Source organism: Natator depressus, chromosome 1 (assembly GCF_965152275.1).
Source record: "Natator depressus isolate rNatDep1 chromosome 1, rNatDep2.hap1, whole genome shotgun sequence".
NCBI lineage: Eukaryota > Metazoa > Chordata > Testudines > Cheloniidae > Natator > Natator depressus.
This window is the reverse complement of record NC_134234.1, coordinates 205,508,688-205,522,923: the sequence shown is the minus strand read 5'-3', so window position 1 is coordinate 205,522,923 and position 14,236 is coordinate 205,508,688. Positions and strand designations below refer to the sequence as shown.

General features: G+C 41.2%; 1 protein-coding gene across 1 annotated transcript in view; it reads left to right on the top strand.

Moving 5' to 3' along the window:
* Positions 1-14,236, top strand: part of WARS2 (tryptophanyl tRNA synthetase 2, mitochondrial) — a 79,010-nt gene that overhangs the window by 43,430 nt on the left and 21,344 nt on the right. The gene's annotated exons all lie outside the window — the stretch shown is intronic.

The following is a 14,236-nucleotide window of genomic DNA, read 5'->3' as shown; positions in this document are numbered from 1 at the left end:
ATTCACTCAGCAAGGAAGAAATAAAATTCAAGGATGGATAAAATTAATAAATATGTCAGTGCAGTAGCAGTGAACGGATTGATTTTTAAAGAAATTAAGGTCAATATGTTGCTTAATTTGAGGAAATTAAAGGCTACAAATTTAGGCTTCATTTGTGCACATAAACACACACTTACAGTCCATTAGCACATGAAAATCCAGGGTAGGTTTGGTGAAAACAGGTTTTGTGCATGGAGATTCTATCATTTGCATGTGCAAGTGATAGTGTGTCAATTACATGGCTACAAATGGAGGCTGGGTTGAGACACTTAAATATTAGGCTTTATGCATGTGCTCAGATAAATTTGTTAGTCTCTAAGGTGCCACAAAGTACTCCTTTTCTTTTTGCTAATACCAATATAGGTATTGCTATATGAAAACAAAATCTATGTAGGTTGACTAAGTAGTGACTTAAAAGGAGACATAATGATAGTCTACAAGTATTTGAAATGTATAATTATCTAGGATCCCAAATAATTATTTAGGGTGGGGCAAGGGGGTTCGGTATAACTAGCTGTGATAGACTGAAATTAAGCAAAGAAAATTTTTAAGATGACTATTTAGAAAAACTTCCTAGTGTAAAATCTGTTAGACACTAGAATGGAGTCTGAAGGAAAGAAGTAAAAGTCCCACCATTATTTACAAACCAAGTACTATTAATTATAGCCTGGCCAGGTTAAAGAATTTAATAGGAAAATAACAGGTCACAGAGGAGTAATAAAAATTCCTGTAAAACAAAAGTGCTTGTTTCAGAATTTACACAAGTTAATAAGTCTTGACATGGAGTCTAGATGTAAATTAATGGCTGGATGACTTCTCTCAATTACAATTAATCATTTTCTAAGATACGGAATAGGATGGTGTTGTCCTTGGTATGTGCTTTTAGTGTCAATATGTGATGTGCTGTTTACCCTAAAACCAAATCAGGATGGTGTTGTCCTTGGTATGTGCTTTTAGTGTCAATATGTGATGTGCTTTTTACCCTAAAACCAAATCATCTCAAAATATGCTTTCGGTAACATTCTTCTCCTGTTATGCTAAAAGATATGTAATGGAGTAATGATGCATACCACATACGATGGAAGTGCTATAAGAAAGATTAAATTAAATATAATTGTGGAAAATGGATTTTTTGTCATTGGTAACTTCGTTAGGACTTCCAGTGAGAGGTATATGTGAAATGAAAGACAACTGTCCCCTCTTTCTTCATTAGAATAAAAGTGGAAGAAGATGACTGTCACCAGGAATTGGGAGGTAAGAGGCTGTCCGTCACTTTGCTCTTCGTAGGACTAGTTTCTCCTTTGGTTTGTAAGGATGGAGCCTGCTTTCACTGTGCCTTGTTGTGATGGGCATTCTTGGTGACTAGGGCTATAGACACTTCCACCTTGGGGCATTCCTACTTTTGCTGTGATTTTGGAATATCCAGACCATTAGTGGGACAAAAATTTCTGCCCTCCTCATAAAGATGAGAAGCTGTCTAAGGGGAAAAGCAATTCTAACTCCTAGAAATACCCTCTCTCATAACAACCGAATCAGCTGTAAAATCCTGCCCTGATTCTTCTCCAGAAGGAGCTTTTCCATGTCTTCCTTTTCCTCTTTGTCTCCTCTTCTAGAGAATGGACTCCATCTTGGGCAGCCCAGTCCAGACAGGAACATTCAGGTCAACATTTTTTCCTAGTATAAGTCCTTGGCCATTGACGTATACTCTTTGAAGAATATCAGCCCTGTCTCTGCTCTTTTTTCCTCACCTCCTTTCTCCATTATAACTTCTTTGCAGAGAGCTAGATCAATTCCTCAATTTACTAGGGTAGAAGCGACTTTTGTAATATAGAATTCTGCTCCCATCCTTGTCCCTCTCCGTTTTAGCTTCTTCTCTGACGGACCTTCTTCTTAGACCTGCAAGTGTCTCAATCACTAATAAGCAGGTCATTTTTTCATTCATCAGACAACTTCTGCACCCATTGCTTCCTGGTCTGGGAAACTGTTGGGAAAGGTTCCACTCAAACTTTGACACCGGATGCCCAGGCTGTTCAGAGAGTATGATTCTGCCGAGAAAACTGCACTTCTTTGCAGGTAGATTTCCTGTGTTCAGTTCCTGAGGTCATCTTTACATACCATTAGATCCCTCCCTAGTACGCACCTAATCTCATGTTCATGGTGTAACTCCCTGCTGATAGGATGACCTATCCCTTTAATCTCAACTCAGCCCTAAGTCTGCATGGAGGTGGCTGCCAAATTTTGATAGGAAGGTTTTCACATTTATCCCTATCTAAGCATGTGACTGTTCTGGGACAGTTTTGTCCTTTCTTGATAAGCCGGGACAGAATCCATCACTGCCTCTTGGAGTGTGGATTCCTTACCAGTTGTGAGAGGCTATGCCTGGACTCTTCACAGGCCCTTATTCTCTTTGGCCTAATCTGAAAGACTCTGTGCAGGTGAGAGTCTTCCTCTGGATGGCTTTTGAATCCCACCAGGAAATGCATTCAGACTGTCTGGGTGAGCTCAGGGAAGACATCAGCCACTGCAGGTTGCTGCCACTGCAGTCTCCTTCCTGCAGCTTTGTGCTGCCCTGTCTAACCCTCTCCATCACTTTTTTTTGCTCTTCAGCCAGCCATTTTACCACAATCTTTAGAGTCCGGTATTCTTCCAAAAATGCTAAGCTGGCTTCATATGTCTTTGGGGAACAAGAAAAGTTAGTGCCAATGAAGATTACTTTCCCAATCCCCCCTTTACAGATCAAATCTGTAGTGCAGGTTTCCAAACTGTGATCCACAGAGCACTTGCTCAGGAAGGTGACCGATTGTGTGGTGCTGCCTGGTCCTTATTTCCAGCTGCTAAACTGCATTAAAGAAGCTAAAAATATATTAAATACTTCCACATATCAACACTTGCTCCAAGGTTTTTTTGTAGCTGTGCAGACCACCTCTCCCCATATTCACAATCTCTGTATTAAAATGTTGTCCACACTATGAAAAAGTTTGAGAACTCCTGTTCTATAGGATATGAGATCAACTGCTCACTCTAAAGCCCTCCTTAGTGCCACATAGAGTTGGTTAAATACTTATGAATTCACAATTTATATGAAATTTTTCATCAAAATTTTGAATTTTGATTAAACAATTTTTTGAGAATTTTAATGAAAATTTCTACCTATTTTTCAACCAGTCTGGTGTAATCATGAGCATGACATTTGTTCAGACTTATTTTATTGACTTACAAAGTTGAGGTAGTTGCTCAGCTCTGAAATTTGAGGCCCAGATAATCAGAAAAACAAAACTGTTCCCAATTATTTGGATGGGAACAAGCATCTCAGACCGGGCTGTGTCTGCATTTCATCTCCAGTTACACAAGGACAATGATCGCCCCTCAAGTGAATCATGAGTGTCAATTGCCTTGAACTCATGGCCATTGTCCTAGTTTGCATTAAAATGCAGAATTCCCAATTAACCTGTTATATGGATGGACCATTTTACACCAAGAAACAATCACAAGGTTGGACAGGGTGGTCCAGGGAAAGCTATGTCTCAGCTTTGTCAAAACATGGTAGTCTGGAAAATCAAGGGGGAAGCCAATATACTTCTCACTGCACCTCACAAGTCAAGGAGCCCCTGTTTTTACAAACCTTATTGTCCTAAGATCAGAACTAATGGGAATTTAATAAGATCAGACTCGTTTATCCAGCATCTGATCTTTCTCCGTGAGCCAGGAAGACGTGTCTAGCACCTTGACATCTTAAAGGGGGAAGACTGATCTAGCAAGGGTACTCCAAAATGGCCATTTGAAATGGCTGTGGCACCCAGAGAGGACTCAACCAATATATTACTTTCCAGGCTACTAAAATTACTACTAAAATTAATACATTGGGGTTCAAATGAGCAGATCATATTAATATAATCACTTCTTATAATGTATTCAAAATTGATTATTAGGGATAAACCTAGTTCCTTGAAGGGCTTTGTCTCAGTAATTGCCAATGTAATTGAATGAGACAGACCAGGGCATATCTTTCTATTCCCCCTGTAAGAAAATTATCAAAGGCAGCATCTCTGCAGTCCATAACTTGTTCAAAGTCTGGAGCCTTAACTCTGCCCTTGGAGCCCTAACCCTTTCATCATTTCGACACCTGAGCTCAATTTCCTTATTTTCTTTTTCCATTAAAGCAGCCTTTTTTCACAGTGATCACTTGTTAGAAGAATTTCAAAACTAGTGACTCTAGACATTGTCCCATTGTTGCACTTACAGTAAAAACAACATGATTTTATGGACTAATCCTGCCTTTGTTCCCAAGCCAAATATTGTTCGGAGATCTTAGGATATCCTACTGAAAGATCAGTCTACCCAGCTGTCAAAGTGGATGCAGGGTTGATGTCTAAAGAGCAATCAACACTTTTATTGAAAGGTTGGATTCAGCAGGTACTGACTGGTGTCATAGCACCACTTCTCTGAGAGCTCCATCGGTTTCTGCAGAATTAAATCTGCAGTTTCTAAAGAGAATTAAGTTTCTAGCCCTTCTGGTTGTGATAGACCTTTGAATGTAACTGGACGCACTCTTGCAATCCGCAGGTAAATTAAAGCAGAACTCAGAAGGTGGAAATTTACCTATTCATCTCAAAGTGGTCTCAATTCTGAAGCCAAAAGATGACAGTTTAAATGATAACACAAATTACTTCACTGCTGATCATTTTCAGAAACATAACTGGTAACTTCTAAATCTTTCATTCTTTGTAGTTCAGCCTAAAAATGGAAAACGCTCTTTGAGGTCTCTTGAATTCTTTGAGAGTATTGGGAGCACTAGCAGGTGCTCCTGAAATATGTATAAACCCTCAGATCTTTCCCTTTTTTGAAACTTAGGACAGTCTCACCTTTATTTGTGCCTTTACAGTTACACAACCCCAACCCCTAAATATCCCAGAATGCCCACACAGACCCATTTTATTTTGTGATCTTTGATGTTAAGTGACCATCTATCAGAGTCAAGCTTCGCTGGGTGGCAAGATAGATTGGAATGCCCACGGGGACTCTGACACCGTGCTACGGCTGTGTAGTGCCTGAGGAGTTTACACTTGTTACTTGGTTGGTGAAATCTATGTATAGAACACACAACAAGTTTGAGAGTTGTGCTTGCTTCTTCACAATCTGCCCTGAGATTGGTATTCTTGCTCACGAGCTACTCCAGACAGTGTGACATTGGTGTAATCTTTGCCCAATTCACATGCCACTGGTCAGTTGGATTTATAGATCATAACCCAGTGCTGTTAAAAGTTTAAGCTTGATATTGAGAGTTTTAAGGATTAAAGAATAGACACAGTAAGTGGGCCACCATTATATGATGGTCTTGTCACAAAAGACCTTGAACAGTCATGCACGGAGAGGGGAATGTCTTTTAAAAGGAAAGTCCCAAATCTGGAACTGAGAGCTTTGCTCATAAGTTTTGACCAGGCATCCAAGGACCCTGCTGCTCCAGATACGGTTGGGGAACTGGCCTGATTGTAGTACTTGGTAGCCCAGAAAGAACGTAAGCACGAGAGAATGATGGTAGAGCTGCGGATCAGGGAGACTGAGGCAATCCAAGCATCAGTCAAAGCCGGTAAGAAGGTTGAGGAGAGAGCCCACCAATGATGCATAGCTAACAAACAGGTCAAGGAGAAAGCCCACTGAAGACATGTGGAACAGCTAGAAGCTGAGGAGAGGGCACACCAGAAACAGATGGAAGTTCACACATTGCAGGTCAAAGTACTAGAGCAGCAAAAGGAGTTTCCTCAGCCAGTGATTACACCCTCTCCCTCCTCCACAGTAGCAAAGAGACTAATTGCATAGAAGAGTTCCTGTGACACTCCACCAGAAAAGTAGATCGCATCCTGGAATGGGCCACCCAAATACCCCAAGAAAATCTGCTTCAATACAGAAATAAAACAGTCTCTGACCACACACCACTAGTTATCACACTGCCATCCACACTGGAATCCATATGGGGTATCATCAAATAAATTCATGGAGGATAGCCATCAATGGCTATTAGCCAGGATGGGCAGCGATGGTGTCCCTAGCCTCTGTTTGCCTGAAGCTGGGAGTGAGCAACAGGGGATGGATCACTTGATGATTACCTGTTCTGTTCATTCCCCCCGAAGCACCTGGCATTGGCCACTGTTGGAAGACAGGATACTAGGCTAGATGGACCTTTGGTCTGACCCAGTATGGTCGTTCTTATGTTAATTACAACTCATACTTATTGGGGACCCCAACCTGAAAGACATCTTCCCTGAACCTGCACTTCTGGCTTTCAGACAACCCCTGACTTCTCCAGGCTTATCATCAGAAGCAAGCTCCCCACAGACCAGGACACATCAACTCAAAGCGGCACCAGATCCTGCCAGAACAACAGGTGCAAAACCTGCAGATATATCTCCACTGCTGCAATGATCAACACACAACACACCTTTCAAGAGCTATGGATCCAACATTTGCCTATCACTACATTTGGTATACCTCATCCACTGCACTAAGTGCCCCAATAACAGCTGTGTGCATGAAACCAGACAATCGCTATGCTCTTGAATGAACTCACAGGAAAATGATGAGACAAAAACAACATATCACCTGTGGGAGAACACTTTTCACAAAGTGATCGTTCTATATGTCAACAATCAGTCCTCATCTGGAAAGGTAGTCCGCACAACACTTTCAAAAGACAAGCCTGGGAACTTAAATTCATAACTGCTAGACACTAAAAATCATGCACTTAATTAAAACACTGGATTTATGGCTTATTACAACAATCTGTAACCCACTGTCCCCACTTTTTGTCCTATGACTACAGGGGTGTTAGCACATATTCTAAGGCAGGGGTCGGCAACCTTTCAGAAGTGGTGTGCCGAGTCTTCATTTATTCACTCTAATTTAAGGTTTTGCATGCCAGTAATACATTTTAACATTTTTAGAAGGTCTCTTTCTATAAGTCTATAATATATAACTAAACCATTGTTGAATGTAAAGTAAATAAGGTTTTTTAAATGTTTAAGAAGCTTCATTTAAAATTAAATTAAAATGTAGATTCCCCTGGACCAGTGGCCAGGACCCAGGCAGTGTGAGTGCTACTGAAAATCAGCTCACATGCCACCTTTGGCACGTGTGCCATAGGTTGCCTACCGCTGTTCTAAGGGACCATTGTTAACTACTTACGCTGAACTATCTGTTCGATCTTGTATTTAGCTGTGACACTCTGAGTACCTTCCCCACACCTGAAGAACAGCTCTGTGTAGCTCAAAAGCTTGTGTCTCTCACCCACAGAAGTTGGGCCAATAAAAGATATTACCTGACCTACTTTGTTGCTCTAGAAGAGTTCCTGTGTACCTCTGAGAGACTGTGTGGAATCCACAAGATCCCAAAGGATAAGTGGATGCCTATCCTCTTCACCAGATTAACTGGGATAGTGAGACAAGTTTTTAATTATATGGAGGAGGCGGATGCTATGGTGTGTAAGAAATTTAAAGTGTATTGAAAAAATTAAAGATCACTCCTGCGACATATCGACTGAAGTATAGAAATCTTAAAAATGTTTGACAGTATTACTCATGTTGAATATATACACAAAATGTCTAATTTTATGAGAAAATGGATAATGGGGGTAAGGGCTGAAGGTGATTATGAAAAACTGTTTGATCTGATGGCCCAAGAACAATTGTTATGGGTAGTTGCAGAAGAGGTAAAGGTAGCCATCTGTGACAATAAACCTTCCATAGACTATAGAAATTTCTGATGAATATATTGAATCAAGGGTCCATGGAGGATGCAAATCCCAGGGGAAGGGAAATTCCCTGTCACCCCAGTTAAGAGGGAGGAGGGGATTGGAAGTAAACCTAAACCCAGTGTTGATAAGAAACCCCAGGGGAGCCCAGCTTTTGAAACCCTCTACCCTAAGGGAAGACAGGTAATCTGCCATCACTTTGTGGGGCTCCTGGCCATATAAAATCAACTTGCCCAAAACTCAAGGTTACCCTATGATCCACAACCCCCATTGTGATGCCGCTACAATGGTACCAGAGACAGTAGTAGAGAAGGTGCAGGACCCAGAGAACTATGTAAGGACTGAGTCTTGGGAAGGCAGTGAAGATTTATTAAGGATGCTAAGGTAAATAGCATAGATCATAAGGGCTGAAGGAACACAGCACCCCAAGTCACTTTGGTCAAGGAAAGTTTGGTAAGGGAGAAAGACAGACACTGGTAAGAGTTTAAATATATTAGCTTTGGCTGAATGCTCTGTAGCTGTGCCTCTGGCTAAGGTCCACCTTGAGTGGGAGGATTTTAAGGGTGATGATATTGTGGGCATTAGAAATCTGCTCCCTGCTGATATTTTAATAGGTAATAACATTTTAGCCATGTCTAAGCAGGTTGATGATATAACTCGCAGCCAGAAAGAGTATAGCTCAACCACACCTGCTTTGTCTGTGGACAGCAGGAGGGGCTGCAAGTAGGAGGGAAATGCCCTCAGTCCTTTGTCAGCTGAGAGCAGCAGTATTTGTCTTCAGAGGAGGAATCTGAAAATTCCACTGCTTTGCCAGAGTCTGCTGTGAATGTAAGTGAGACTCCAAAGGACTTTACTGAGGCTTAACAGGCTGATCCTTCCCTGGACCAGGAGAGGGTTGCGGCTCAGAATAATCCGCCAGGTGGAGAAGGAAAAGGTAGATTTTTTTCTTTAAGGAGTTTTGTTGTACCAAAAGGATTCCATAGGAAAAAAGAGGTATGCTGTTGAGGTTTGCAAGCAGGTGCTTGTACCTGATAAATACAGGACAGAATTTCTGCAGTTAAACCCTGATTTTTTAAGCTGGACATTAAGGAGTAAAAGGAACCGGTGACAGGCTTAAACAGAATTTCTATTGGCCTCGTGTGTGAGACAATAAATAATTACTGTAAGAGCTGTGACTTGTGTTAGAAGCATGAGAAATTAAAAGGACTTTGCAAGGCACCTTTGCAGCCATTGCCCATCATTAACGTGGTGTTTGCCACAGTGTCTCTGGATATTGTGTGGCCGGTGTCCAAAGCGTCCAGGATTGGAAAGAAATACATTCTTGTTGTGGTGGATTCTGCCACCAGGTATCCTGAAGCCACAGCTCTATCTAATATAGAAGCTGAGACCATGGCCACTATCCTATTCAGCATTTTAGCAGAGTAAGTTTTCCCAGGGATATTTTGTCAGACCACAGTGCAAACTTTAAGTTATGGAAATTGTGTGAAGTGAGACTTATAAAGGCTGCTCTCATCATCCAGAAACTAATGGTCTGATGGAAAGAGTTAATGGGACTTTGAAAGCTATACTGAAGATGTATGTTATCAGGCAAGCGAAAGACTGGGATGTGTTACTCTCTTATGTGTTATTCGCACACGGAAGTGTACCGCAAGAATCTACTGGCTTTGCCCCCTTTGATCTTCTTTATGGAACACATGTGAGGGGATGATTTGAGGCTCTTGGGAGGGTAGTACAAAGGAGACAAGACAGCCTGTAGGGGAGTATGTCATTCATTTTAAAGAGAATTTAAAGGCTATGATGGATTTAGTGCAGCAAAACCTTGAAAGAAATCAGGTGACTCAAAAAGCTTGATATGGCAGGCATGCTGAAGAGAGATCTTTTGACATAGGTGATTTGGTATTGGTGTTGATTCTAGGGAGGAGGAACAAAATGCAGGATTGTTGGGAAGGACCTTTTGAGTTGATAGGGGGAATGAGGTCATTTACAATGTAAGGAACCCCCGTGGCAGGGGAGTCTGTGCATACAGCACATGTTGCTAGAATGAAGGCTTACCGGAGAAGGGAGTGAATATGATTTGTTGTGCTGATCAGGGAATGTTAAGTGCCCCTTTAATTGATTTGGGAGAGTAAGAAAGAAATCCCTCTGGAGAGCCTTGATATATGGGAGGGTTTGAAACCCACCCAAAAGCAGGAGACATTGGCCCTTCTGCAACACCACAGGTGGCAGGTATTTTCCAACTGGCCAGGTTTAACTGACAAAATCGTACATTCCACTGAAACTACAAGGGTAGTGATCAGAGGAGTGCAGCAGTCAGCTGGTAGAAGAGAGCTAGAGTCTAGGAGAGAAGTTGTCGCACAGGAGAAGCTCTAGGAACAATCAAGCTTTGGGTCTCAATTTGTTAGTTTATTAATAAAGTCAAATGTCAAAAAGAGGGTGAAATTGGCCCTATATAGTACTGTGACTTTATTAGAGCAGCATGGGAATTGCAAATGATCACAGAATCCTAAGGTGTAGAGAGAAGAGTGGACAACTGAAAAGCCATTTGTCTGTATGGAGGGACAAACTGGGCAGCAAACCAGCACAAGTTTCCTTTGGATGAAAGAAGGGAAACATATGCTGGAGTTCCAGGGAAGTGCTTGGATCATCCACATGTAACCATGTTTGCTGTAAATGTCACTGAAGTTTTTAAAAGTCTGAAAACAGATTAAACATAGACCAAATTTGAGCCCCACAGGAAAAAGTTCCAATAGTTTGCACTGGAAATAACTTTTATCAGTGATCAGCAGGAAGTACTCTTGTGTTGCTGTGCTGATTTGATGCAATGAAGATTGAAGATGCGGGGACATGAAACCTCTACATCACTGTTAGGAGTAGGGAGGCGACAGTCTCAACCTGATGAGAGGTGTTAAGAAGTTTTTTGTCTTGTGAAAGATGTGGGAGTGGGAGAAGAGAAACAGGAAGACTTGAACTTGAGCACACAAACATACAGAACAGACCAACAGCACAAACTTGATGTGTTTAGCAAAGGCGTGATCTCAGTGGCCAAATAGAGGGATTCATCGTGGATGTGAAAACTACTAAATGAGAGAGAGCTAGTTTCCTAAGGGAAACAATAAATAGGGGATTTGTAAGTCTTCAAAATATCTTGAGCCAAGTTGCAGGAAGTATTTTTTGATATTTATATCCTTCAGGACACAAAAGCAGCTGGAGCTGACATGCAGGATTTAATGGATTAGATTAGATAGCTGCTAGTTAGGGTTTCTAATAGTGATGTTCTAGTAGGTTGACTTGACATGCAGTCAGTGACATCTCCTAAATTGCGGTTTTGCTCATTGCAGAAGAAATCCTTGAGCGCTGCTTTGGGAGTTGGAAGATATTCATTTGCTTTGCTCCATGTATGGACTTTTTTTGGTTTTTCTTTATCTCCATCCAGCACACACATCTGCTGACTGCTCCTTCATGCAGTTGCTTGAACTCTCGTTATATTGGCTTGTTAAAATAGTCTGCAAAACTTGTGGAAAGCTTAGAGAAGATTTTACTCTTACTCTTTCCTATTAAATTTAGCAATTTGCAAGAATGCCCTTTGAACCGCCATTCTCTTCCCATAATTTCTGATCAATTTACATCACCTTGTGCATATGTAATCTCTTATGAATTTTGCTATAAGCAGCGCTGACAGTTACATCTCTAGTTAACTTTGCCAAACAGTTTCTCTTATAAGAGCCTGTTTTCAGTTGCTTGCAATTTTGCACAACTTTAATCACTGGAGTTGAAATTTTTCATTCCAGATGCCTGATTTTTATTTTTAATTTAAGCATCGGTCATTCTTGATAATGCAATTTGGGAAAAATAGGTTGTTTTGCAAATGTTAAATTTCGCAAGCATTAATTGAGAAGATCTAGTTCCTTACTGCTTCAGAGCAGAGTCTTGAAATTTGGAGTGTGTATGAGGCGGAGGGGTGGTGGAAAGGGGTGTTATCACCTAGGGTGAGAGAAGTGCCTTTTTGCTATCCCCATGAAAATCCATCCATATCTGGCCAAATTACAAGTCTCTGAAAATCACTATTTATACATGCTCAATAGAGGTTTGTTTAGTTTGGCATCTAAATTACCTGAAGATTGTCTGCACTCAGCATGCTCCAGCCCACTGCTGTAGAGGCTGAGCAGAACTTTCCCTATGGTTGTACCTCTTGGTTCCTGGGGCCCACTGTGGTACCTGGTGCTGGAACTAAGAGCAAGGAGATTGTCTTGCTTGTGATCAGGGCTTCCCATGCTGATGCTGAGGCAAAGTGGAGGAGGAAGCAGCCTGATTCAAATTCAGAGGAGTGACAGAGGCAGGCTGTCGGGATAGAATCACTGAAGCACATTCCTCTCCACAACCTGGAATAGAATTTAGAATTCCAGATGTTATGCTTATAAGAAGCACACGGGATCTTTTTTAGGGAAAAAAGGCAATACGCTGCATTGATTGAGAATACAGCAGTTAGCATATGCTTTTCAGTCACACACACACACGCACACACACCCACACACACCATGCACACAGTCCTGCCAGTTGATGTTTATAGTTACCAGTCCAGAGTCTGGATCAATCTAGTGGCCAGCCAGATTGGTCGCAGAGGGGAGCCGGGCTCTGTCGGTCACCATCCGATGTTCCTGGAGTTGTGGCGAGATGAACCCAAAGTCCCATGGCCAAGCACCCTGTTTTCATAGTCTTTTTTCTCTGTTGAAGTCTATGGATTTTGCTGTCTATGTTTACAAATTACTATGGTTACTCCTTAATTGGTCTTATCCTTTGATGTTAACATTTCAAAACACCTCCGAGAGGGTCATCCTGTCCTGGTTTCGATTTAATCAATTGTCTTGTCTTTAGGGGTGCCAGCCTTCACCTTAGGGTCATCAATCTGCCCTTCCTCAATCATGCATGCGTGTTGATGGTTCTCCAGTGTCCTTAAGTCTCTTCACTCCTTCTTCCTTGACCATCTGGCTATAACAATGGCCTTCACACTTTATTTTTTCCTGATGCATACATTCCTCATTCACACAGTCTTTTACAAAGACCTTTAAAGATATACAGCAGTTTTTATGTTGAGCAAGAAAGGCACTGTAAATTAAACCTTACTAAATCTTGTAATCAAAACAGTTCACATTGTGGCCCGGGCCTTCAACATTCCTCTAATCTTATTAACATAGACACAATACAAGATCCTGTCTTTTACTTACTAAACCTGAAAACAAATAAATGTATATTTAACTAGAGTGCCTAATTTATAATACATATAGGAAACCATAGTAGACATTATAACTTATCCTAAAACAAAAGGGCGATCATAATCAGTCATAAGGATTGTTCTGGTCTGTCCCTGCCTTAACATCAGTACAGACACTGGCAATCTGTCAGATGCGTTTCTACCAATGTCTCAGGGGGTCATTCTTTTCTGCTATTCAAAAAGGGTGGCTGTTAGGATGATCAAATCGTACATTAATTCTTATAGTACAAATATAAAATCCTGCTCCTACACAGAGTCCCAGTGTTTCCTCTGTTGTCCAGCAAATAGCTGTGAAACTAGCTCGTTCCCATAGTGGTTAACAGCCTACAACTGCTATCAGTTACTTTGTTATACAAAATGGCTCCTAATCTAGCAGAAAAAGGCAAGATAACAAGAACCAATAGCTGGAAACTGAAGCCAGACAAATTCAAATGAAAAATTAAATATAATTTTTTACTGTGATAGTGATTAGCCACTGGAAGAAACTACCAAGGGAAGTGGTAGATTCTCCATCTCCTGATACCTTCACATCAAGACTGGATGGATGCCTTTCTAAAAGATATGCTTTAGCCAAATACAAGTTATATTTTCATCAAATAAAAGTTATTGGGCTAACTAGGTAAAGTTTATTGGCCTGTGATATACAGGAGGGTCAGACTAGATGGTGTAACTGTCCCTTATAGCCTTAAACTCTATGAATGAGCTTGAGTGGTAGAGGTCTGTGATGTGAATCTGATGGTATGTCTAAACTTCAAGCTGGGGGTATGATGCCCAGCTCAAGGAAACGTACTTGCACTAGCTCTTATCCAGCTAGTATGCTAAAAATAGAATGTAGCTGCAGTGGTATGACCGGCAAGAGAGACTAACCACTCCGACTACGTACCTGTTCAAGACCTTAGGCATGTACTCAGGGCAGCTAGCCCCTCCCACCAGACTACTCTGTTTTTAGCAGGCTTGATCTGATTGAGCTAGCCCAAATATATCTCCTTGAGCTGGGCTTCACACTCCCAGCTCAAAGTGTTGACTTTACCTAAAGATTCCAACACTACCAGTCAATAGACATGGGAGTCAGTATAGTTCTACATGATGGAGTTTCTGTTTTTAAGTTTGCTTTTTTTAAAACTTGAGAAACTTCATACAAAACTACATTTTAAAAAGTTAACATTGCAAAGTTAAGCACTCAG